The sequence below is a fragment of the Chanodichthys erythropterus genome, chromosome 3 (assembly GCF_024489055.1).
Source record: "Chanodichthys erythropterus isolate Z2021 chromosome 3, ASM2448905v1, whole genome shotgun sequence".
In the NCBI taxonomy this organism is placed as follows: domain Eukaryota; kingdom Metazoa; phylum Chordata; class Actinopteri; order Cypriniformes; family Xenocyprididae; genus Chanodichthys; species Chanodichthys erythropterus.
The window spans coordinates 57,874,318-57,901,474 of NC_090223.1; the positions used below are offsets into that span (position 1 = coordinate 57,874,318).

A 27,157-nucleotide genomic window follows, 5' to 3' on the forward strand; every position below is an offset into this window, starting at 1 on the left:
AAAAACTCAACCATCAAAACTGCACACTCGATAAACTCAAGTATGTTGAGCAGGAAGAGTTTGACTATTTCTTTCATACATTTACAAAAGTTCTTACTAAGAATAAACAGAGGTTTAGCTGTAGTAATACTACAGGGCTGTTTAAAGCTTGATTCTGATTGTTTGACAAACGTTCTAAGGTGTGCAATTATTTCCAGTAAACACATGGCTAAAGTAGTTCCAGGCAGGTCTCAACTGCATTACAGTTCCATACCACTTCATCAAATGATTTCAGTTATTTCAAAAGTCCTTGCATCAAACAATAGGATAAAAATTATAAACTATTTCATGATTCCATAGGTTTTATCTATGGAAAGCATGCTTTCTCCCGCTCTATGTCCCATACAAACAAACACACGTACAGTACACATTAACCCTTATCATTCTTACATATTCAGGTCTTTATCGACCCGGATCAATATCTAACACAGAAGGATCTCTACCTGTCAAGATAATATAAAACTCCACTGATATTAGAGTAACAATTACAGAAGAATAAAATAAAGCATATTTTGTTACTTTCTGGAGCTTGAAAGGGCTCTGTTTGAGCAGACGTTTTATTTCATCATCACTGTTCTAGTCAGAGCTCATTTCCCAGTAAATTCAGCAAATAGGCTATTTTTATGTTTGAGGTTGTGAATATGAGCCCATTCGCGATTTCAAACATATTCTCAAAACTATATAATTTTCAACATCTTCAAAATCAATATTTCGATCACTAACAGAAAACAAAAAAATATACGTACACTCTAGGGGTGCAACGGTTCAAATTGCTCACGGTTTGGTTTGTATTACGGTTTTAGGGTCACGGTTTTGGTACGGTTCGGTATGTGCTATGTTTAGGGAAAATAGGACTACTGTCAAATAAAAATAAAGAAAATAAGGACAAACAATGAAACTACAAGCAACATCACAAATAAGTAAAATAAAGCAAATATTCAAATAAAATAAACAGTGCTTTTCAGGTTTTTCAGGTATCTAACAGTAGTTTTCAGGTACAGAAAATGGATAAAGTAATAAAATATAAAATAACACTGCATGCATATTACCTTTACTGTATAAAATAAATAAAGATTAATCATTATTGAAGTTACAAAAGCTATTCAGTCAAGAGTAGTGAGTGATTTCTTTGTTATTTGTTGTTTGATTTAACATTAAAAACAGGCAGCAGGAATATTTTTTTTCCCTTTAAGACATGCACGATCCAGTACATATACTGTTACACATGCGCTGTCTTTCTTGACTAATATGCATTCACTTAAGACATAACCGACTGTGTTTGCTAGGATACTCGCCAAGACGGGCATGTTGACATCATTTTTGTATGAATTTGTCTGCTGAAAAGCAAAACTTGAAAGAGAACTCAGTATTTGCACGCTGACTGAAATAAGCGTGTGCGCGCTTCGGATGAGCGCACAAATCTTCTCACAGCACGTGAAGTTCTCTTTCGCGTCTTGAAGGTTTAAATCAGCAAGGCTTAAATGAGTTTAGTTTAAACACAGATAGCAACGTGTGCTGTTCAGGTCTCACCTGTGCTCGCGCACTATCAACACCCAGGTGATGAAGGCGTAAATAACTGGACATCAGAGCATATGACACTCGCAGTTAACAGTTTACAAAGAGTGACTGTTTTGTCCATGGTTTTTGATTATCGTTGTTGTAACGTTTTGCGCATCCATTGACTGAAACATACATTATCTGAACTCTGTCTGTCTGTTTTCCTCATTGCTAACAAACCATATTAACCAATAGATGCGTCGTCATTCGAGATGGACCACGGTGCAAGTGCGTACCGAACCGTAAGTGGAGAACCGTACGGTTCGATTTTTTACCGAGAACCGTTGCACCCCTAGTACACTCATACACACCTCGGGTCATTAGCGACCCTATACATATTTTACAAAAAATTAATACAAAAATAGGCTGTGGCGACCAGGGCGGGCGAGAGCCGTGAGGGAACGGCGCGAGGCCGGTGACGCAAGTGATAACAAGCATCACCTGGGAGGCGCACCGGCCTTGAGTCTCTCACGGAGGAGCTCCGGGAGCATAAAAGGAGGAGCAACGACCGTGGAGGACAAGAGAGGACCAGGCCTGGGCTTTATTTTATGTTTTATTATGTTTGTGTGGCCTGCAGACGTCCGCGAGGGTCTGCCGGCATTACTTTCGTTTTGTTCTATGTTTATTTTTAATTAAAAGTTATGTTGAATGTTCGCCGGTTCCCGCCTCCTTCTTCCCACATTTACGAACTGTGTTACATTGGTGCCGAAACCCGGGAGGAAGGAGGGACATGCTGTCGGAGAGCCCTCGCTGCTGAGGGGGATCGCGGTGCTGCGGAGTTCGGGCAGCGCGGAAGTGAAGACCGTGAGAGGCTGCCCGAGGCTGTGGTGCTGCAGCCTTGTGAAAGGTGGGACGGAGACCCGGATGCCGTGCTCCTGGAACGAGGTGGGGTGGCTGCCGTCCTGGACCTGGAGGGAGCGGAGGAGTCGCCGCCGTCTGCCGTGGGCCGGAGCCTGCTGCCGTCCGCCATGAAGGGGAGGAGCAGGGGACGGGGGATTCGCTGCCGGCTGCCCTCAGTCGGAGGAGCCATCGCCGGCCGCCAGGAGGCGGTCGAGGATCGGGCCGTCCACCGAGCGTCCAGTGCCACCGCATGGCACCGCGAGAAAAGAGCCTCTTGGCAAGCTGAGGACCGAGTGGCAGTGTGTCGGGGAACCGGACCAAGAATTTTTTTTTCTCTTTTTCCTCTCTCCCCTCTCTCGTCCTGTTGCTCCCCTTGCTTCCGTTTCCTTTCTCTCGTCTCGTCTGTCCTTACCCCCAGGTGCTGCGGCCGCCGAGACAGGCCCCGGGGGGGAGTAGAGCGCAGTCTCGGAGGTACCCCCCGGCCTGCGAGGGGCGATGGGGGTATGTGGCGACCAGGGCGGGCGAGAGCCGTGAGGGAACGGCGCGAGGCCGGTGACGCAAGTGATAACAAGCATCACCTGGGAGGCGCACCGGCCTTGAGTCTCTCACGGAGGAGCTCCGGGAGCATAAAAGGAGGAGCAACGACCGTGGAGGACGAGAGAGGACCCGGCCTGGACTTTATTTTATGTTTTATTATGTTTGTGTGGCCGGCAGACGTCCGCGAGGGATTACTTTCGTTTTGTTCTATGTTTATTTTGAATTAAAAGTTATGTTGAATGTTCGCCAGTTCCCGCCTCCTTCTTCCCACATTTACGAACTGTGTTACATAGGCATTTTTTTTTATAATTTTATGATTTTTTTCTTGTTATATTCTTTATAAATAATTGATTGAGGAATACCAAGAAGGCTGATGTCTAACTTTAAAAAATGAACGAGGAGGAGGGTAGTAAATGACGTCCTGGGTCACTAAAGACCCGAGGTATGCATTTAAGGGTTAACACACACACAAACATATACATGCACAGAAACCCTGTGACTTCATCAGTAAAATAGTGTCTGATATCAAGCTTTCCTCAAGGGGTCCCAACCAGCACACCCATGTGGGACACAAAGGGGTTGCACTTAAGCTGATATCTGGGGTACACATGGGTTAACCCCGATGACTTAATAATGGGGCCTTGTTGCATTAAAGGTAATGTACCTAGATTAATTGAACAAAAAAAGAAAATCTAGATTAATGAAAGGGCCATTGCACCCGTGCCACCGCCACCCGGTGGCTTTAGGAAAACAAAGCACGGTGGGCAATATGCATTTAAGTATATAAATATAGGAGGACTACGTCAGTTATTTGTATTTGCCAGACTTCCTGCAACCAGCTGGTGGTCATATGACTAACTAAATTTTGCCGTGTAGATGTCTTCATGCCAGGGCACTTATCAAACGTGGAGTTTGAGGCAGACTGGACATTGTGTGCATAAGTTACAACTTCCTGCTTCATGACAATAATATCATGCTTTAGCACTCAGCTAAGTGTTGCTAGCATGTTTTAGAATGTTTCTAGCATGTTTAATACTCAATTGCATACTTTAGTATGTTGCTAGTAGTGCATCACAGTGTTAACCCTCTGGAGTCTGAGGCTGATTTGGGGCTTGGAGAAGTTTTGACATGCCCTGACATTTGTGCTTTTTTCAGTTGTTCATAAACATATTAATGACAAAAGTGTCATTACACTGTATTCAGCACAAATTAGGCTACAATAATATGTGAGGAACATGTATGTACATGTTTGTGTTTTTGAAGGAATAACATTTATGCGTGGTTATTGAAAAAACAAAAAAACTTAAGTCACTGAAATAAGGCCAAAAAAAGTATAGTAAATCTGTGTTTACAAGACTTCTGGGTATTGGAGGTTGTAGACTAGAGTTTTTGCTTCAGAATTATGTAAACATTATGCTGCCTATTCCTTCATATAAAACAATATATTGATTTAGTTTTTGTAAGACACTTTTTGCCAAGAAACACAGTATGCGAGGAGGCGTGAATCACCACTGAAAATGGGCCATTCTCACCTGAGAAGACAAAAGAATTGGATAGTAATGAGTTGAAATGACTTGCATATTAATGAGGCATTTCAGTCAGGTAGGCTGTGAAAAAAACCTTCTGTGATGTCTCAATCTCATCATGATATATTAAACATACAGAAAAATATTACAATATAAAGTAATGGTTTTATATTATACTTTAAAATATAATGTATTTCTGTGATGCAAAGAGTCTGAATATAGGCTTTTAGTTTAAAAGCATGCACATTTGGAGAAATATTGGATTCTCATATGTTTATGTCAATTTTCTATACAGAGGAGTTATTTTTATTTAATATTCACTGTCATTACTATGAGCGCTGGTGTTTTCAATTCATCCTTGAAGTCGGAGGGCGCTCTGTGCTTTTTTAGTCCACAAATTCATCTAAAAGAAGAAGAGGCTATTCCATGAATGGAGTTTCCAATTCATACAGCAGCAGGAGGGCGCTAAAGAAACAAAAACTCATCTAAAATTCATCTATAGAAGAAAAGAAAACAGGAACTAACTGCATGTCTTCTAGAGCTCGCTAACCATGACTTTTACATCCAGATAAACACTTTTCAAGACAATAAATACACGATTGAGATGATGAATACATGTATTGCCTCTGAATTTGCGTCTGAATAGCGCTGACTCCGTGGGCGTGGCCGCATTAGCGGATAATGAGCTGAATCACGGACTTCTGACATGGCTCTCTTTTCATACAGATTACATAAACACAGAAGGTTTGTTTTCGATTTGACTTACATGATTTAAAACCTGACATCTTAACGTTTTTTTAGACATAAGTGTAATTTTTCTGTGATTAGTATTCCCTAAGTTACAGTTAATTTTCTGAGAACTATCAGATTGGACTTTGTTCAGAGGGAGAGGAGAAATCACGCATCATGTTAGTTTTCTTTATTTTACAAAAAGCACAACATTTTGTTTTTACTCTGAGTATATACAAATAAAAGAAGATATTCTATAGTTTCAATTGATATATTACTTATGTCTCTATGACAAAAAATGACAGAGTATTTTAAGTCTGTTTTGCTGCAATGTGAAAAAAAACCTGCAAAACGCGTCGGCGCGTTTTCAGACCTCAGAGTGTTAATCACATCACTTCTTGTTACCAGTGGGTGGCGCTATTACTTTAACTGAATATTGTCATGTAGATGAGTTTATGGCAGGACTCTTCTCAAATATGTGAAGTTTGGAGCAGATTGGACATTGTATGCCTGAGTTACAACAACTTCCTGTTTCATGGTGTTTATTGCATACATTAGTACTTAGCCAAGTGTTGCATGATTTATCATGTTTCTAGCATTTTTGGTACTTCATGGTATATTTAAATGTGTTTCAGTGACTGAATTATGGTGTAAAGCATGCCATTTCCTGTTGCCAACAGGTGGCGCTATGACTAACTGAATATTTGCATGTAGATGTCTTCAGGCCAGGACTCTTATCACACATGTGAAGTTTGGGGTGGTTGGACATTGTATGCCTGACTTACAAAAGCTTCCTGTTTCATGGTGAAACATCAGACTTTGTTAGGCAACCATGGACACACCATTCAATGAAAACTCAAGATCTTTGCAATTTAACATTGCTAAGACCTTAAGATTAGACTGACCGAGTATGATGTTGTTCTGGTTAAATCTCAATGAGGAGATAATCACAATGTAAAACATGACATTTCAAAAAGGCCTTTAGATAAGACTGAACAAATTTGATGTTGATCTGATTAAAGCTCTAGAAGGAGTTTGTTAAAGTACATCTGGAAATGGCAAAAACACTTCTTTTTGGGTTTCCAGATTTTGCACCTATGGAATTTTTTGTAGGTATTGTTACATGTGTCTATTGAATTTCATATTTATACGTGAAACAGCATGAAGGGCGCTTAATTGAAATTTTGTAGGTGGCGCTATTGAGCCATTTTGCCACAACTAATTCTGAAACCCATATTAGATTTAAATTTTCACCAGTTCTGACATGTGTGCAGAGTTTCGTGAGTTTTTGAGCATGTTTAGTTCCTCAAAAATGCGATTAATTTCGGAGAAGAATAATTGACTGAGCAATTACAATAGGGTCCTCACACCATCGGTACTCAGGCCCTAATTAACTCACATGTCTCAGGTATTATCCAAAGACATACATTTTTACAACAGTTTACATAATCTTTGAAGAAATTCTCATGTTCAATTTTATGAAAGAATTAAACTATATAGATAACAATTAAATCTTATATCACCACCGGTTACACTTTATCTTAAGATGATGTAGTTACATTGTACTTTTTCAAATAAGTACTGAATAATAATAAGTATCCAGACTTCCGGTGAGACGGGAACGCTGGCGCGTCATGGCTGCCACTCCTCTCAACCTACACTTGTTTTATCATTGTTTTATTTCTGCAAATCACAGTTGTGGCTTTTTGGAGCTTTGGAAAGTACCTGGGTTTCCCCCGCACCTACGCGAAGCTGTACGGCGTTTTAACCCTTGGATTATTGGTTTTATCACAGAGCTATAACTGCCGGATCATTGGATTGTTTACAGATTGTGCATCCTACGGCTGGATTCAAGACGCTCTGGGTAACAACTCTCTGGTTTCCATGACTGCAAGGTACACTGCTTGTAATCTGCTGAACTTAAAGAGAAACTATTATCTGCCAAACGACATATACGAACTGTGCCATATTTGGCATATTTTCTCCTTCTTCAGTGGATAACTTGTGCCGGCATACCAGCGTTCAGTATTTTGAATGGTGAGTGCGGGCGCAGACTAAAATAACTTGTCAGCGCTGCCTCGCATAGAGCTGTCTTCACTAGACTCTACACTAACAGACTTTTCATCGGATAACAGCGTGTGTCGTCATCTCAGCGCAATGTTCAACGAGCACTGTGTGCTGACAAATTGCCGCGACCTCAACGTACTGAGAAGTCATTTTTCTACGCAATTTTATACTATCGTGGTGAAATCTACGCTTTTTAACGCGCGTTCTGTGAACAATAAATCCCTCATCTTATCTGACATTATCATTGAAAAAGGACTTGACTTGGTGTGCCTTACAGAAACTTGGCACAACCAGTCAGATGGTCTTCTGTTTAACAATCTGAGGTCTGAGGTATCACTGGCGATACCACCGCGTTTTTTTTCTTACCAGTGTGAAAGAGACTCAAAATAATCTGTTAATGTTGCACATACAATTAAGAGTTATACACCATTTTAATCTGTGGAATATCTTCTTTTATTTGTGTACACTCAGAGTAAAATCAAAATGTTATGCTTTTTGTAAAATAAAGAAACCTAACATGATGCATGATCTCTCATCTCCCTCTGAACGAACTCCAATCTGATAGTTCTCAGAAAATTAACTGTAACTTAGTGAATACTAATCACAAAAAAAATAGACTTATGTCAAAAAAAACGTTGAAATGTCAGGTTTTAGTTTTTCTGTAAGTCAAATTGAAAACAAACCTTCTGTGTTTATGTAATCTGTATGAAAAGAGAGCCATGTCAGAAATCCGTGATTCAGCTCATTATCCGCTATGCCCACGGAGGGAGTGCTATTCAGAGGCAAATTCTGAGGCAATACATGCAATTCATCGTCTCAATCATGTATTTATTGTCTTGAAAAGTGTTTTGAATAGCCATAGTTAGCGATCTCTGTCCTCTGTTAGTTCGGTTAGTTCCTGGATTGCCTATTCTTCTTTAGTGCTCAGGCATTTGTGGACTAAAGGTGTACAGAGAGCCCTCCGTCTGCAAGTATGAATTGAAAACACAGTATCCAGCACTCATAGTGATGACATATTATATTTTAAAGAATATAATAGAATACCATTATTTTAAATTGTAATAATATTTCACAGTATTGCTGTTTTTTCTGTATGTTTGATTTACACCATGATGAGATTTGAATCATGATCACAGAGGGTTTTTTCACAGCCTACCTGTCTGAAAGAGCTCATTATTTATGCAGCTCATTAGAGCTCTGTATGCGATTCGTTTGTCTTCTCAGGTGAGAATCACCCATTATTCATGAGTATTCACGCCTCCACGCATACTGTGTTTCTTGACCAAAGATGTTTTAGAAAATTTAAATCTCTCTATTGTTTTATATGAAGGAGTAGGAAGGATAATTTTTACATCATTTTGAAGCAAAAACTCTATTCAACAATCTCCAATACCCAGAAGTCTTGTGAACACAGATTTAATATAATTTTTTTGGCCTTATTCCAGTGACTTACGTTTTTTGTTTTTTCAATAACAACGCATAAACGTTATTCTTTCAAAAACGCAAACATGTACATACATGCTCCTCACATATTATGGTAGCGTAGTTTGTGCTGAATACAGTGTAATGACACTTTTGTCATTTATATGTTTATGAACAACTAAAAAAAGCACAAATGTCAGAGCATGTCAAAACTTCTCTAGGCCCCAAATTAGCCTCAGACTCCAGAGGGTTAATGAACTTACACCTACTGGCTATGGTTTATTTGATTCCCCTTACTCGTCTGGTAGGGGAGGGGGTATTATTGTTTTGTTTAAACAAGATATAACATTAAGTCCAGAAGTTATCCAGTAGTTTAAATCTTTTGAGTGTCTGGCTTTGAGTGTCTCTGCACCCAGTGCGATTGTAATTGCTACTGTTTATAGACCACCTAAGTCAAATGCGGCCTTCTTATCTGAATTTGCTGACCTGCTGTCGATGTTGTGCCTTAAGTTTGAGAAAACTCTTATCCTAGGGGACTTCAACATTCATGTGGACAAAAAAGACTCTGCTATGACAAAAGACTTCCTTTCCTTACTAGAGTGTTTTGATCTTAACACTCTGAGGTCTGAAAACGCGCAGGCGCGTTTTGCAGGGTTTTTTTCACATTGCAACAAAACAGACTTAAAATACTCCGTCATTTTTTGTCATAGAGACATAAGTAATATATCAACTGAAACTATAGAATATCTTCTTTTATTTGTATACACTCAGAGTAAAAACACAATGTTGTGCTTTTTGTAAAATAAAGAAAACTAACATGATGCATGATTTCTCCTCTCCCTCTGAACGAAGTCCAATCTGATAGTTCTCAGAAAATTAACTGTAACTTAGTGAATACTAATCACAGAAAAATTACATTTATGTCTAAAAAAACGATAAGATGTCAGGTTTTAAATTATGTAAGTCAAATCGAAAACAAACCTTCTGTGTTTATGTAATCTGTATGAAAATAGAGTCATGTCAGAAGTCCATGATTCAGCTCATTAGCTGCTAATGCGGCCACGCCCACGGAGCCAGCGCTATTCAGACGCAAATTCAGAGGCAAAACATGCATTCATCGTCTCAATTGTGTATTTATTGTCTTGAAAAGTGTTTATCTGGATGTAAAAGTCATGGTTAGCGATCTCTAGAAGACATGCAGTTAGTTCCTGTTTTCTTTTCTTCTATAGATGAATTTTAGATGAGTTTTTGTTTCTTTAGCGCCCTCCAGCTGCAGTATGAATTGGAAACTCCATTCATGGAATAGCCTCTTCTTCTTTTAGATGAATTTGTGGACTAAAAATGCACAGAGCGCCCTCCGACTTCAAGGATGAATTGAAAACACCAGCGCTCATAGTAATGACAATGAATATTAAATAAATATAACTCCTCTGTATAGAAAATTGACATAAGCAGATGAGAATCCAATATTTCTCCAAATGTGCATGCTTTTAAACTAAAAGCCTATATTCAGACTCTTTGCATCACAGAAATACATTATATTTTAAAGTATAATATAAAACCATTACTTTATATTGTACTAATATTTTTCTGTATGTTTCATATATCATGATGAGATTGAGACATCACAGAAGGTTTTTTTCACAGCCTACCTGACTGAAATGCCTCATTAATATGCAAGTCATTTCAGCTCATTACTATCCAATTCTTTTGTCTTCTCAGGTGAGAATGGCCCATTATATAGTGGTGATTCACGCCTCCTCGCATACTGTGTTTCTTGGCAAAAAGTGTCTTACAAAAACTAAATCAATATATATTTTTATATGAAGGAGTAGGCAGCATAATTTTTACATAATTTTGAAGCAAAAACTCTAGTTTACAACCTAGATTTACTATACTTTTTTTGGCCTTATTTCAGTGACTTAAGTTTTTTGTTTTTTCAATAACCACGCATAAATGTTATTCCTTCAAAAACACAAACATGTACATACATGTTCCTCATATATTATTGTAGCCTAGTTTGTGCTGAATACAGTGTAATGACACTTTTTCCATTAATATGTTTATGAACAACTGAAAAAAGCACAAATGTCAGGGCATGTCAAAACTTCTCCAGGCCCCAAATCAGCCTCAGACTCCAGAGGGTTAAACAGCTGGTGGATTTCTCTACACACAACAAGGGTCACACCCTAGATTTAGTTATCTCCAGTGGCTCATTTTTGTCCCAGCCTTTCACCGTAGACCTAGGTCTGTCTGACCATTTAGCAGTCCTTTTTAATATGGAATTGGAAAATCCCAAAATCTCTACATCCCGAACTATAAAGTATCGGAATTGGAAATCAATTGATCTCCAGGATTTCTCTGCTTTTATTGAGTCCTCTTTAATGTGTTTTTCTTTTACTGACCCTTTTGAGGACATAGTCTCTGTGTTAAACTCAGTTCTTTTGTCTGGTTTAGATCCATTCGCACCTATGAAATCTCGCTCTGTTTCATATGTTCGCTCTGCCCCTTGGTATAATGATGAGCTGCGTTCCAAGAAGGCAATGTGTCTTAAGATGGAGCGAGGGTGGCGTCTCTCTGGTATGAATGTTCATCATCATGCTTGGAAGGACAACATAAATGAATATAAGGCTGAGATTGCTTCTGCTAGGTCCCAGTACTTTTCTCAGATTATTGTTAATAACCAGAGCAAACCCAGACAATTGTTTCATGTCATTAACTTTTAAAAGGTGACAATTCCTCCCATACACCCATTGCAGCTGACCTTTGTGATAGGTTTCTTGATTTCTTCAGTTCTAAAATTGAGAAGGCTCGGAGTAGTTTGAGTCACACTGCTGTGATCGATGACTCTGCTTTCTGTACCCTTCACTTTTCTGGTTCTCCTCTCTCAAACTTCTCTATACTTGATTTAACCTCTCTGGGCAAAGAAGTTTCACAAATGAAGGCTACCACCTCCATAGCTGACCCACTTCCTACTTGTTTGTTCAAAGCATGCTTTTCTTGTTTAGGCGATGTGGTGCTGAGCAATGTTAATGTCTCTCTTTGCTCAGGGGTTGTACCAGCAGCTTTTAAAATAGCTGCTGTTACTCCGGTACCTAAAAAGCCAAACGTTGATCTTGACAATTTACACAATTATCGTCCGATTTCCAATCTTCCTTTTTTAGTGAAAATTATGGAACGTACAGTTGCATCTCAGTTGTATGCTCTTCTAACAATAAATAATTTGTTTGAGCCCCTTCAGTCTGGTTTCTGTAAATTTCACAGCACAGAAACAGCCTTAGTGAAGGTTACTAATGACTTAATACTTGCTGCGGATTCTGGCTGCCTGTCAATTTTAATCCTTCACGATCTCAGTGCTGCCTTTGACACTGTTGATCATTATGTTTTACTCTCTCGTATGGAATCTGTGTTTGGCATCACTGATACTGCTCTTGACTGGTTTAAGTCCTACCTCACCGACCGTAGGTAGTTTGTTTCCATGGGTGGGCACAAGTCTAACATTGGCTCAGTCAAATTTGGGGTGCCCCAGGGATCTATTCTGAGTCCTGTACTCTTTAGTATGTATATTTTTCCCCTTGGTCATCTTTTGCAATCTCTTGGTCTAAAGTATCACTTTTATGCAGATGACACTCAAATTTACATTCACTCAAAACCTGAAGTTCACACTGCAGTGGCGTTTCTCGAACACTGCATATCGGAGATTAAATTATGGATGGCAAAAAATTTTCTCTGTCTTAACAGTGATAAGACTGAGGTCATGCTGCTTGGCTCTATCCATCAATTACGCAAAGCTGGTTCTCCTTCACTCAGTGTTGATGGCTCTGTCCTGGAGTTTCAAACAAAATTAAAGAATCTTTGGGTGATATTTGATTCTCACCTTACATTTGATCCACATGTACAGAATACTGTTAAAACATAATTTTTTTTATCTCAGAAACATCGCAAGGCTTCGTCCTATGCTTTCTTTTAATGTTGCAGAAAAACTGATCAATACGTTTGTTTTTTCGCGCATTGATTATTGCAATGCCCTGCTTGCTGGAGTATCAAAAAATACTCTCAATAAACTCCAATATATTCAAAAGACAGCTGCCAGAATCCTAACAAGGACAAGAACTCGAGAGCATATTACTCCTATCTTGGAGTCCCTACATTGTCTTCCCATCAGGTTTCGTATAGATTTTAAAATTCTCATGTTGACTTATAAGGCCTTACGTGGCTTAGCCCCACACTATTTATCTGAGCTTTTAACAGTTTACATTTTTAACAGACTGGCTTATATGTAATCTTTATTTTTATTTCTCTTCTTATTTTGTATTGACTGTTTTTTAACTTTGTACTATGTGTAAAGCGCTTTGAGAATATCCTTTTAAAGGCGCTATATAAAAAAAAGTTTATTATTATTATTATTAAGTAATTACATGTACTTACTATATAGTTATGGTTAGGGTTAGGTTTTGGTTTAGTTACCTGCATAATTTACTGTTATTACATATTAAGTATATGTTACTACGTCATCTTAAAATAAAGTGTTACCCATCACCTATTGGTTAGAAATGGTAAACATTCAAAGCCATAACTGCTTGAGATAATTTACATAAAGTTCATGTAAGCATAAACATCTCGTATATAAACTTCAAACAAAGAGAGATTCAGTTACTAAAATTATAGTAACATATAGAGACATGCAAAAATCCAATATTACAGAATATAACATTATACATGAAGAGTATTACAGAATATCACCGGAAAGCATGTTCAAATATGCAGCTGTAACACTAATAAATGGCATAATGACGTAATAATATACATCATATACATTGTTATGATAAATGCTTTGATATTTATAATGAACTTCAAAAACAGGAAAATCACATCTGGGTAACACTTTACATTAAGGTTCCCTTTGTAAAGGGTTTATAAAGGTGTTTGTTAATGAGTAATAAGTCATTTACAAATGCATTATAAATCATTAATAATGCAGTTATAACTGCATGAATAAAAAGGCGACTTTAATGCAATACCTGCCAAATAGTGAGCCGTTTTTAACTCACATGTTATAAATGCTTAATAAATGTATTTATTAACATATTTAACTCAAAACCAGATTTCTGGTTTATTTTATGATGCAGCAAAAATTGACTATCATAATTAGACTGAAGGTTGTTGTATTTGTGCTTTCTTATTAATATCTCATGACTGCCACTTGTCTTACTATGTTGCTTACCAGAAGTTTTTGTCTTACCCATGATACTCTCCAAAAAGGTCATGATGCCTCTCCACAGCAGTGTATAAAAACAAAATTATTGTTTTTTTAAAGACAAAATTCCAACTTTATTTTGAAAATATAACAAAAGATAATAACCATAACTTGATTAGATATTAAAGTCTGCGTGAACCGGAAGTTGCAAACGACTCTTCTCCAGTGTTGTGACGTATTTCCAAGTGAAACAGAATATTGAATAGAGAGCAGAGTTTTACTTTAGTGCTCCTCCTTTCCATCTCTCGCGCTCCTCCTCTCCATATCTCACTCATAGCAGACGAACGGTTGCAGAAGAGTGCTTTACACGTTTTCAACCCAAGCCGTCAAACTGACGTTATCAGAGAAGGAACGCCATTCCAGACCAGAAGTAACTTTTCAGATTTTGATTAAAGATTACTGCGGCAAACAAGTTTTTTCTGTGTTTTAACTTGCACGGATTCATTGTTCGCCACAAGACCAGTAATATGACCAGTAATAATATTAATGTAAAGTGAAAACCTGTGAACCATTTATTAATGAGTTATGAACATTAACAACCTATGAAAAGGAACCTTAATGTAAAGTGAAAACCTGTGAACCATTTATTAATGAGTTATGAACATTAACAACCTATGAAAAGGAACCTTAATGTAAAGTGAAAACCTGTGAACCATTTATTAATGAGTTATGAACATTAACAACCTATGAAAAGGAACCTTAATGTAAAGTGGAAACCCGTGAACCATTTATTAATGAGTTATGAACATTAACAACCTATGAAAAGGAACCTTAATGTAAAGTGGAAACCCGTGAACCATTTATTAATCAGTTATGAACATTAACAACCTATGAAAAGGAACCTTAATGTAAAGTGGAAACCTGTTAACCATTTATTAATGAGTTATGAACATTAACAACCTATGAAAAGAAACCTTAATGTAAAGTGGAACTCATTTAATGAGTTATAAACATTAATTACCTATTAAAGTGAACCTTAATGTAGTGTGAACACACGTTAATCATGTATTTATTAATTATTAATGTACACAGAAGATAATATCTTTTTCAGATGAAATATTTTATTTTTGATGAATGTCTCAGTAAACACAACTTTAAACTTGAAAAAAATAAAAAATCTTTTACAGCACAAAGTTACAGAGCATGACTTCTCATGAAAAGTGGCTTATGCAGGTAAACTTAAATTAGAACATTCAGAGAAACAATCAAGTATTCAGAAAAGATAATAAACATCACACCTATAAGCCAAACATATTTGATACAAGCTGAATAAAGGCACCTAAATATGTATTTTTTTTAATTAACAGTTGTGTAAACCATTAAATCAATGACCTAATGCACCATTACAGAACATTAGCAGCATATTAATATGCATTTAATAGATATTTCTGATATGATAAAGGCCACTGTAACTTGAGTACGTTATTTGGCTTTGGTCATCCGTACAGTACATGCGCGGGTGCGCCGGAGCGGTTATTTGTTTAAGATAACTACAAACTAACACAGCGATTACTAATATAATATAAACACTAGAAAAACAAAGTCTGCGATTTCACCACAGTTAGCTTACCCATCAAATCAGTAAACACAAATTCCCTTCAACGCATGTTGGAACAGTACTGTGTAACTTCTTCTCAAAAGTGGCAAGGCTTTATTGAATGCTCACTAGCGCCAACTCCTGTCACACGCCAGAATCAACACGCATAGTGATGAGAACCCGAAAGAGAATAATAAAGTATATAGCCTACTACTACTGCGTATAATAATAATAATAATAATAATAATTATAAATAGAAGAAGAATGCATTGCTCATTATACATTATTGTCACATTTGGTGTAAAGAGCAGTCAGGGAGCAGGATTCAGATGAAGCATTTTTTTTATTATGAAGAAAGTTATAGAAAACTAGACATGACAATAATATATTAGGCTATACTAATATATACTCTTTATATATACTCTTTATATACTTATATACTCTGTATACTTATATACTCTTTCAGGGTTACATCACTAAGCATGCGTGTTCTGGCGTGTGACAGGAGTTGGCGCTAGTGAGCATCCAATAAAGCCTTGCCACTATCATGAGAAGAAGTCATGCAGTTACCAGGACATGCTCTAAAGTAAAATTTGTGTTTAAAGTTACTGATTTGATGGGTAAGCTAACTGAAGTGACATTGCAGACTATGTTTTTCAAGTGTTTATATTATAATCGCTGTGTTAGTTTGTATATTATATGTTTATTCGCGGTGTTAGCTTTTTATATTAAATAAATAACCGCTCTGGCACTCCCAAAAAATTACAGTATCCTTTATCATGATATCAAGAATAATTATTAATTGCTTATTAATATTTCAACAATAAAATATGTCACCAGGAAAAAAACAAAAGAGATCTGCGTCTGCTTTAATAAACACAATGCACACTACATTAAGGTTCACACAGGTTATTAATATTCGTAACTCATTAATAAATGGTTCACAGGTTTTCACTTTACATTAAGGTTCCTTTTCATAGGTTGTTAATGTTCATAACTCATTAATAAATGGTTCACAGGTTTTCACTTTACATTAAGGTTCCTTTTCATAGGTTGTTAATGTTCATAACTCATTAATAAATGGTTCACAGGTTTTCACTTTACATTAAGGTTCCTTTTCATAGGTTGTTAATGTTCATAACTCATTAATAAATGGTTAACAGGTTTCCACTTTACATTAAGGTTCCTTTTCATAGGTTGTTAATGTTCATAACTCATTAATAAATGGTTCACGGGTTTCCACTTTACATTAATGTTCCCTTTCATAGGTTGTTAATGTTCATAACTCATTAATAAATGGTTCACAGGTTTCCACTTTACATTAATATTATTACTGGTCATATTACTGGTCTTGTGGTGAACAATGAATCCGTGCAAGTTAAAACACAGAAAAAACTTGTTTGCCGCAGTAATCTTTAATCAAAATCTGAAAAGTTACTTCTGGTCTGGAATGGCGTTCCTTCTCTGATAACGTCAGTTTGACGGCTTGGGTTGAAAACGTGTAAAGCACTCTTCTGCAACCGTTCGTCTGCTATGAGTGAGATATGGAGAGGAGGAGTGCAAGAGATGGAAAGGAGGAGCACTAAAGTAAAACTCTGCTCTCTATTCAATATTCTGTTTCACTTGGAAATACGTCACAACACTGGAGAAGAGTCGTTTGCATCTTCCGGTTCACGCAGACTTTAATATCTAATCAAGTTATGGTTATTATCTTTTGTTATATTTTCAAAATAAAGTTGGAATTTTGTCTTTAAAAAAACAATAATTTTGTTTTTATACACTGCTGTGGAGAGGCATCATGACCTTTTTGGAGAGTATCATGGGTAAGACAAAAACTTCTGGTAAGCAACATAGTAAGACAAGTGGCAGTCATGAGATATTAATAAGAAAGCACAAATACAACAACCTTCAGTCTAATTATGATAGTCAATTTTTGCTGCATCATAAAATAAACCAGAAATCTGGTTTTGAGTTAAATATGTTAATAAATACATTTATTAAGCATTTATAACATGTGAGTTAAAAACGGCTCACTATTTGGCAGGTATTGCATTAAAGTCGCCTTTTTATTCATGCAGTTATAACTGCATTATTAATGATTTATAATGCATTTGTAAATGACTTATTACTCATTAACAAACACCTTTATAAACCCTTTACAAAGGGAACCTTAATGTAAAGTGTTACCCACATCTGTTCATTGACGCACACTTCTACCTTGCACTTTCAGTTACTCGCTCTTTCCATGGAAAATAATAACTTTATTTATATAGCACTTTTAAAGCTTTTTAGCATAGTGCTTCACAAAAGGCAAAAAGACATGAAGAGCATTACAAAATATATAACCAGAAACATTATTGGTACATTTAATTCCAAATCCCACAAGAATCCAAATACTTCACACAGTAGTAAAAGCACATCTATACACATCATTTTGTTTTAAAAGAGACTTGAAAACAGACAAAGACTCTGCATATCTTTGAACAGCCAACAATCCATGATTTGAAGATCTGAGACACCTGACTGTTTCATGAGGTCTTAAAATTTCTGTTAAATGGGTCAATGACGTGACGCTCATTTTTTTGTGTCCATATAGTTTAATTAAATTTAAAAGGCTTGAAATTGTAAACTAAATTAGCAAATGAATTGCATATATTCTCTTTTTTGAGGACCAAGTCTAAAATGTATGGTTTTAATCAATTTTGAGAGAATATTTGGGGATAGATTGCAAAAATGTCAATGTGGTGTAACCGTAAAAACTTAGTACCAAATAATTCATCTTGTTTAAAAAAGGTGAAATTCTCAATAAAATACCATATCATCTAGCTTGGCATAATCTTACATTAGAACAATTTAATAGTATATAAAAATAAATTGAACACCATTGTTCTGAATATTATAAATAATTTGGGGAATCATTGGAGTCAAGTCAAATTCCTGAAGTGTCAAGGTGGTGTACCACCATTCAAGGAGCCATTTTGTTAATATTGAGCAAGAATACCATGTGACAGGAAATTATATCACAGAGAAGGACCCCTGGGGACACTAACTGCTGCATTCAAAGGTTAGTAACTGTCTTTAAAATATGAGATAATTTGACATTTGTAGGGTATGGTCAGGTATTCATAGGTGTACATGTCAAATGGTATGACCCCACAAATACATTGATAATTCATCATCATTATAAAAATGTGTATTAACTTTAAAAATTACATTTGAAATATTTCCACAAAGGCCATGTGCTTGAATAGGTGTCCATGATAATGACTGTCAAATTTGATTTCAAATTGAAATGTCAAATGGTGTAGCCGGTTACACCATTTGACTTCTATTACAAGCCTTTCTTTTAGGGGCCAATTTAGTCAAATATCACTAGTTTATGATGCTGATTAAAAGATGTAATATAAAAAAGCCTACTATTTAGAACCATTTTCAAGTGTTCAATGTAGGGCTGGGCGATATGACGATATTACCACAAAATAAAAAGTCTATCTTTAGAGACTTTGCTATATCTCATATCGTAGCAATATTGCACTGTTGACACTTCAGAGTGATTAAATGTATGAATGAGAATATAAAGTGCAGGACGTGCTTGACGTTAAAAAGAATTATAAGCGCAATATATCCTGAAAAAGAACTCGTTGCAGCGCTTGTTCTAACTGGCACACTCCCAAAGTGCACGCACAGAACATGCCTCTCTCAAAAGGCGATCGTGAATTAGGGACGTGCTCTGTTAAAAAGTGTTATTAACCACAATAAGTAGGGGTGGAGAATAAACTAGTAAACACGATTAGCCAGTAGAAATTTGTCAACCGGTATAGATTGGACTATCGTCTCTGTCGCGGTTACACTCACGTGAGGTTGCTATGCTGCGCGGTCACGAAAGCTTATTATTTGCAAGAGTTAGGCATTGCCATTTAAAACAAAGAGGCTTTAAACAGTTAAAGCGCAATTACCAGCAAAAGACAACCCCTTTCAACATATGTGCGCTCTCTAAAAATACTGTTTCTAAGCGCTGTCTGAGAGACGCACGACATGAAGCTGCTGCTCATAATAGTGTTTGAGGACTGAACTGAGTGCTTTTGATACCTAATTGGGCTTGAACGGTTAAATACTCAGACCAATGTGTCAACGTGACCATGTATTTGCAAGTAAACAGAGCCATTTTTGTCTTAAGTGAAGGTACAGTTGAGAAAGACAAGGCTTGAGTATAATGCATCGGAGCAGTCAGTCTTAAAGGGATAGCATCCAAATGTACCTGCTGTCATTATTAATGCTAATCAAACAACAAAAAATCTTTACCTGCTTGCTTTTGTAACTTAAATAAGAATAAATGTATATTTAATTCACACAGTAAAGACTATGCATTGTTTTTGTATACGTTTGATTACTATACATTTTTATGTAGTATTTCTAGTGCTTGAATGTTTTTTTAGATCTATTTTGTCTGTCTTTGTTCTATTGTTTTTCTTTGCTCTTTCTTTATTACTGTTTACTTATGAGTTTAAGCTAGAATTTTTTTTAATGATATTGAAAATGTTGATAAGAATTGTGAAATTTCATGAAAACCTAATTTAAAGCATAACTATATTGTGATATTGTTATCATAATATAAAATTAGCCGGACCCACTTTATATTAAGTGGCCTTAACTACTATGTACTTACATTTAAATTAATCATTTGATACAATGCACTTATTGTGTACATACATGTTTTTACATTGTACTTATATTTTAAAAACACCTGCATGTAATTAAATCTGTAATTAATTTCTGTAATTACATTTATAATTACACCGTTGATCCATCCCTTAACCCTTACCCCTACCCTTAAACCTATCCATACCACCAAAGCTTTCCCTAACCTTACCCGTACCCCACCTCAATAGCTGCATATGTGTTTTGCAATTCAATATGAACCCAATAAGTACATTGTACTTGTTTTTTGATGTAAGTACATAGTAGTTAAGGCCACTTAATATAAAGTGGGACCAATTAGCCTACTCATATCGTGATTTAAGATTTTGGTCATATCTCTCAGCCCTAGTTCAATGTTTTGTTTTGTTGTTTGTTTGTTGTGGTGCTTTATCCACAACTTCATTATTAAATCGCTGTAAGTCTATGATTAAATGTTGCACAACATTAGTATTATTGAAATGTCTAGCTTTAATGCATATTCCTATTGCATTGACTTAAAATTTTAAGCAATATATAATATAATGTAACGATTTAATAATGTAGCAGAATTCAGTGGGTGTCTACATTTGAACAAATTCAGTGATAAAAGAAATGTAAACAAAGATTACAATTTATATCTGTAAAATACAATTCATTAAATATCTGATATGTTATAATTAATACAATATAACGGAGCCCCTTTTCCCCCAAAAGATGCCACTTTCAAGCAAGGAAAAAGTGGCTCGTCACAGAGCACAAGTGAATGCTGATCCTGCTGCAAGGGCCAATTACCTTTCCAAAAGAAGTGAAAGGTATAGTTTACACACACAGAGAGAGACACAAACATACTCAGAGAGAGAGAGAGAGAATTTGAATTTTAATACACCTTTATTAAACCAAAAAAGGTTTCACAATATTACAAAATCACAAAGCAAAAAATAAATAAATAAATAATAAATAAAAAACAAAATCAAAAAGCAAGCATTAATTCTTCAACATCATCAACTGTACAAAGGACCTCATTTATCCCCCAAATGTACATAAAAGACTCCACACATTTAATCATTTTATAATAGGCATGCTCTATTCTAAGCCGAGCTGCGACCAAGCCTTTAAAAATCTTCAACACATCCAGAGAACCCTGTCCAGACAACTTATTTTTTCTTGATTTCCAGATAGCAAGTTTTGCTATACCAGACAAAAAATTCAATAAAATCAACTGACTTTTCCTTTTTTCTGTATACTTTGGACCATATATAAACATTTCAAAAGAGAAAGCTTCACCAATTTCAGTAAACCGTTGAGATAAAAATGAAAACAATTCATTTAGCCGAGTACACTGTACAAATAAATGAAAAACTGTTTCAGCCTCTGTACAGAAGGGACAACCCACCCCAACAGAAGGATCAATGTGCACCACGTATCTGTTTGTGGCTATCGCCCCATGTACAATCCTCCACTGAAGGTCACCTGTTCTTTTATCAATTGGGCATTTGTATAAGGACCGCCAGCGGCCTTCTAGGGGAAGAAACAACTCCAAAAAATTCAGTCCATTTTGTTGAAGTCAGTCCACTCAAAAAATTAGCATTAGATGATTTTACACAGGAGATATATAGGGGCCATTCCACCGAATGGGTAACATTTAAGTCCCCAGGACATTATATGTATAAAAATGCGTGAACATTAACTCTAAAATACATTTTATTATTAAGCAAAGTGTCCTGCACATTATGCTAACTGCAAATTTAAAATATATAATTAAAAACATTTATAAAAACTACTTAGAACACTAAAAATTTGCATTTGTTGCATGTCCCCACGCTCTATCTCTGTACTTTACCATGAAATATAATGATTAAAATCCTTCAGAAATATTATTTTGTTTGCATTGTTGTGTGACGTTTTATCCAATTTATGATATAAAATGTTTTTTTGCATGAGAAATTCATAATATTTTAGATATAATACACATTTTAGTCGTGTCCCCCGGTTTTCACTCAGTCCTGTTACCCTAACACATTTCCCCCCCTGAAAAACTTGGAATATTCCATAAGGCACATTTTCAACAGGAAGTTGCATCATCTGAATCTTCTGAAGGCAATGGGAAGACCAAAAGTAAGTCCTCTCATTTTCTTTTTTGTATATTTGATGATATTGCAACTTTGTCTGAGAAGGTCAATCTTAACATACTGTCCTGTTACCTAAATTATTTTTTAGATGTTATTTGTTTATTTTAAATTTACAAATGTTTAATAAATCACTAGAATTTGCTTTGTATCCTCATGCTATTAGCATGTATGCTATGTGGCTATATTTCATGTATTTGCTAATGATATGCTAAAAACTCAGTCCTGTTACCTTCAGTCCTGTTACTCATATAAACCATAACAGGACTGAGTAATAGGTAACAGGACTGAGTATCATCATATGGTGTATTGATTTATTAGTGTGAATATAAGTTTATGTAATACAATTTACTCAATTTTTAAGTTTTACAGTTACTTAAGTTGTAGTTGTAGTTGTCAGTTTTACAATGTGAATACCATGCTTACAGGGAGCCAATCCACCACTAAGTGCTGCAGAAAAGCAGCGACTCTATCGCGCTCGTCGCAATGCAGACCCAGAGAGGAGACAGAAATATTTAGAGAGAGAATGTGAAAAATACAGGAGGGACATTGAGTCAGGCAGGAGGAAACTAATCAGTGACCTCAGTCAGAGAGCAAAGCGAAGACGTCGTAGACAGTGGAGGGAGGATTACCATAGGATCAAGGACAGGAAAGAAGCCCTCCAACATCTCGTCACCCCTCCGCACAGCCCCCAGTTATCACCAGAGCAAGCAGTACATCCAGAGCCAAGCACTTCCAGGTCTACTTCATGAAATGGATCATGTGCCAAAGACAATGTGCTAGAGGGTTAGGGTTAATGAAAATAGACATGATTATGTTACACAATGGCCCGGTTTCACAAACAGGGCTTAGGTTAAGTCAAGATTAGACCTTAGTTCAATTAGGACATTTAAGAAGCTTTAATAAATGTGCCTTATAGAAAAAACATTACTGGTGTGCATCTTGAGACAGAACAATGGCAGTGACATATTATAATATATGTTAGTGTAAGTAACCTTCAGTTAAAACAGCTCAAACATGCATTTTAGTGTGAAGCCTTGTCTGTGAAACCAGGGTTATGAATTTAGCTATCAGGTCATAGAAGTTAATTTAACAGTACATTTTCCTGACTATTGCAATGTGTAATTTACTGTGATGCATGTGTTTTTTTAGGCAACATGATCAAGGGCAGAGAAGAATCCGGAAAACACGAAAGAAGCTTCATAAACAAATTCAAGAACTAAAGGTTCTGTTGAAAAAAGAAATCAAAAAAACACAAAAGTACAAGAAAAAACTCCAACGCATTAAAAAGAAAAATGCATCTCCACGCACAAAGGTAAACAAAAAATTGAAAGATGTTTCAAGTGTGGCCATTCGGAAGACTCTTTTGTTTCATGAAGCTCTGGTGGAGGACATACGAAACAATTACAAAAATGCACAGGGGGAGAGGGAAAGGCAAATCATTTCAAAAGTGATAACAGGAAAAGTTCTGAAAAAGTACAGAATGCAACGCTTAGCTCAACATTCATTGGGCTTTTCAAACAAAAGAAACAATGAGAAGAATACGGTTAATTACACCTACCAGCGGAAGCGGAACAACAGGATTGCGGATGTTCTGATAAGTAGAGTGAGGGCTTTTTACTCAAGGGATGATGTGAGTCGCATCACAACTGGGAAGAGGCAGACCCTCACTCAGAAGAAAAACAAAAAGCAAAAACGATTCCTTTTGGATACCATGAAAAATTTACACAGGAAGTTTTTGGCTGAAGAACAAAGCTCCATCTCTTACTCACTCTTCTGTAAGCTCAGACCTTTTTGGGTTGTTCATCCGACTCTGAGTGATCGGGACACATGCATGTGCAAGATGCATGAGAATCTGGGTTTTCTTGTCCAGAAGTTACACTACTTGAAAGTAATCAGCACCAACAATCTGAATAACCTTGTGAAAGAGATCTCATGTGAGACAGAAAATGTGAAGTGCATGTATGGAGAATGTTTTGCGTGCAAGGACCTCTCTTGCCCAGTCTCTACAGAGTACAATCCAGAGAATAAAGTGTCTTATATCCAGTGGGTAATTGTGGAAAAGCAGCACAAGAATGATCCCAATGGCAAAACATCTAAAATCACAATCAAAAAAGAATTTCATACCACTCAAGAAGAAATGCTGGAACAGCTAAACCTGCTGCTGCACAGGTTCAAGAGACACACTTTTAACATTAACAATCAGTTTACGCACTACAGGGCATTGAGACAAAGCTTAAAAGCACATGAATGCTTAATTCATGTTGACTTTTCTGAAAATTACCTCTGCAAGTACAGCAAAGAAATACAGGCCGTCCACTTCGGAGCATCACATCAGCAGGCAACACTGCACACAGGTGTGCTTTATGTGCATGCAGCCCCTCACCCGATGTCCTTCTGCACAGTGTCACCCTCAAGAATAAAGGGCCCGCCAGCAATCTGGCAACACCTGTCCCCTGTGCCAGACTATGTGCATAGTGTAAATCCAGAGGTGTCCACTATCCATTTTTACAGCGATGGCCCTTGCACTCAATACAAACAAAGGGGTAATTTGCTCTTGTTTTGTACTGAGCTCTTCAGGCAAGGATTCACTGCTGGTACTTGGAACTTTTTCGAGGCGAGCCATGGGAAGGGTGCCCCAGATGGTGTGGGAGGGGCCCTGAAGAGGAGAGCGGATAGTCTGGTGAGCCAAGGAAGGGACATTACTGATGCTGCAGAGCTGTTTGAGGTGTTGCAAGAGACAAACACAAAAATCAAGCTGTTTTTTGTCAGCGAGGAAGCAGTTGATAAAGCAGTTTTGGAGATGCCCAATGATGTGCCACCAATTCCGTCCATTATGAGGATCCATCAGGTTGTGTCTCTAGCCCATGGAGTACTGATATACAGGGACGTCAGCTGCTTGTGCACAACAACACAAAATCTGAACTGTGGGTGCTTTAATACAAAGCATTTCAAGTTCAGCAACCAGCAGACGCCTCCCATGGCTCCCACAGTGACAGAAGATCAGTGGCAAAGTCTTGAAGTTGTTGGTAAATGGTGTGTGCTGAAGTACGATGGTGATCTATACCCTGGAGTCATCACAGATATAAGTGAAACGCAAGTTGAGGTCCGCTGTATGCAAAAGATTGGGGTCAACAGGTTTTTCTGGCCAGCCCGTGAAGACATTCTTTGATACTTGTTTGAGGACATTGTGTGTATCATCCCACCCCCGAGGCCAGTCACAGGTCGTCACATGGAAATTGAGAGAGAAGTCTGGGCCAAACTAGAAGCAGCTTTTTAGAAAGGGTCAGACAAGTTTGTTTTCATGAATTCAGTGCCATTCTAGCTAAAACACTGTTCGGTGTATTTTCTGCAACTGAACATTTTTTGTTTTGAACATGAAGATGGAGAGAACCCAAGAGCCAGGAACACCCACCATGGCATGCTGACGAGGAAGGAGATACACCCGCCACACTTCATCTCCATTCTCTCAGTCTCTCCTTCTTTGTCTCCTTCTTTATCTTTCCATCGTTTTTGCTGACAAACTACAAGCATGTTCCTTTACGTTCCTTCACATCTCTCTCACACACAAGCTATGCACACTCACAGACACACACACACACACACACACACACACACACACACACACACACACACACACACACACACACACACACACTCTCACTCACTCACTCACTCACTCACTCACTCACTCTCTCTCACACACTCTCTTTCTCTCTCTCACACACACACACACACACACACACACACAGAGAGAGAGTACAGATACTCAGTCCTGTTACTCAGTGTTCATTCCTGTTACGCAATGTTCAGTCCTGTTATTAAATTGTTTTTCTCTAAAGAATAAAGATAAACCACTGTTTTTCTCACTTGTGTTATGTCCATCATTTAACCAATAGTTTAATTAATGACATGATAAAAAATGAATTAAACTTGAGGTTTAGGTCTCCTTTGAAATTAAAAGATGGCTTTGCATTTTTAAAAGAAATACACATTATGTGCATATATTACTGATTTTTAGAGACAAATATCAATTATTTAAACATGTAATCAACCATTTCTCTAAAATAAACACTTTTGTGATAGGAAAACAAAAAAAATAGTTGACATTGCTTTTAAACTTGCTTTTTAAAAGACACATGATTTTTGGTAACAGGACTGAGAAAAATGCATCAATTTCCCACTTTGAAACCTTGTAAAAAATGAAATAAAGTTACCTGAGATTGACCAATGTACATTTTGAAGAGTTAAATATTAGTGCTATTAGATTCAGTGTAGAAAAAAGAAAAAAAAGTAGTTTAATTTTTAAAAGTTACAGTAGGCAAATGTTACCCATTCGGTGGAATGGCCCATAGGGCTTTTTTTCCTACTTCTTCAAAAATTCCAAGCTGAGGGGTTTTAAAAGACAAAAGACTCTTTCCATCATCTTGCCAATCTCCCACAGCAATAGTTACATTAAGAGAGGGGAAAACATAAGGAATCCCTTTTCTCCATTGATCAACTGCTATGGAGTCATTTGTCAAAGTCTTATGTTCCCCATGCAAAGACGTTAAAATTTCAGTAGTAGCTTGTTCCAGCAGACGCAAGGATCTCACCCCAGTCCTTTCACTCAGTTCCTCTGTGCTTGTATTTAAAAGATGCCCCAACTTTGTACATCCAGCAGCCGTAAAACATGCACGCAGACTGATACCAGACATAAGTCTTGAAGGTAGAAAATTGTTCAGAAAAAGTGGCTCTTCAAAAAGCCATAATCCATAATTTGTGTCTGATGAACGTGAAATGGTAAAAACCTTCCATGCCTCCATGACTGATTTATAAAACAACGTAAGACTCGCCCGATCTT

The 27,157-nt window shown here is 36.9% G+C and overlaps 1 pseudogene; it reads left to right on the top strand.

Moving 5' to 3' along the window:
• The window catches only part of LOC137005036 (uncharacterized), a 42,965-nt pseudogene extending 17,479 nt beyond the window's left edge, over positions 1–25,486 (top strand).
• Positions 25,487–27,157: the final 1,671 nt, after the last annotated feature.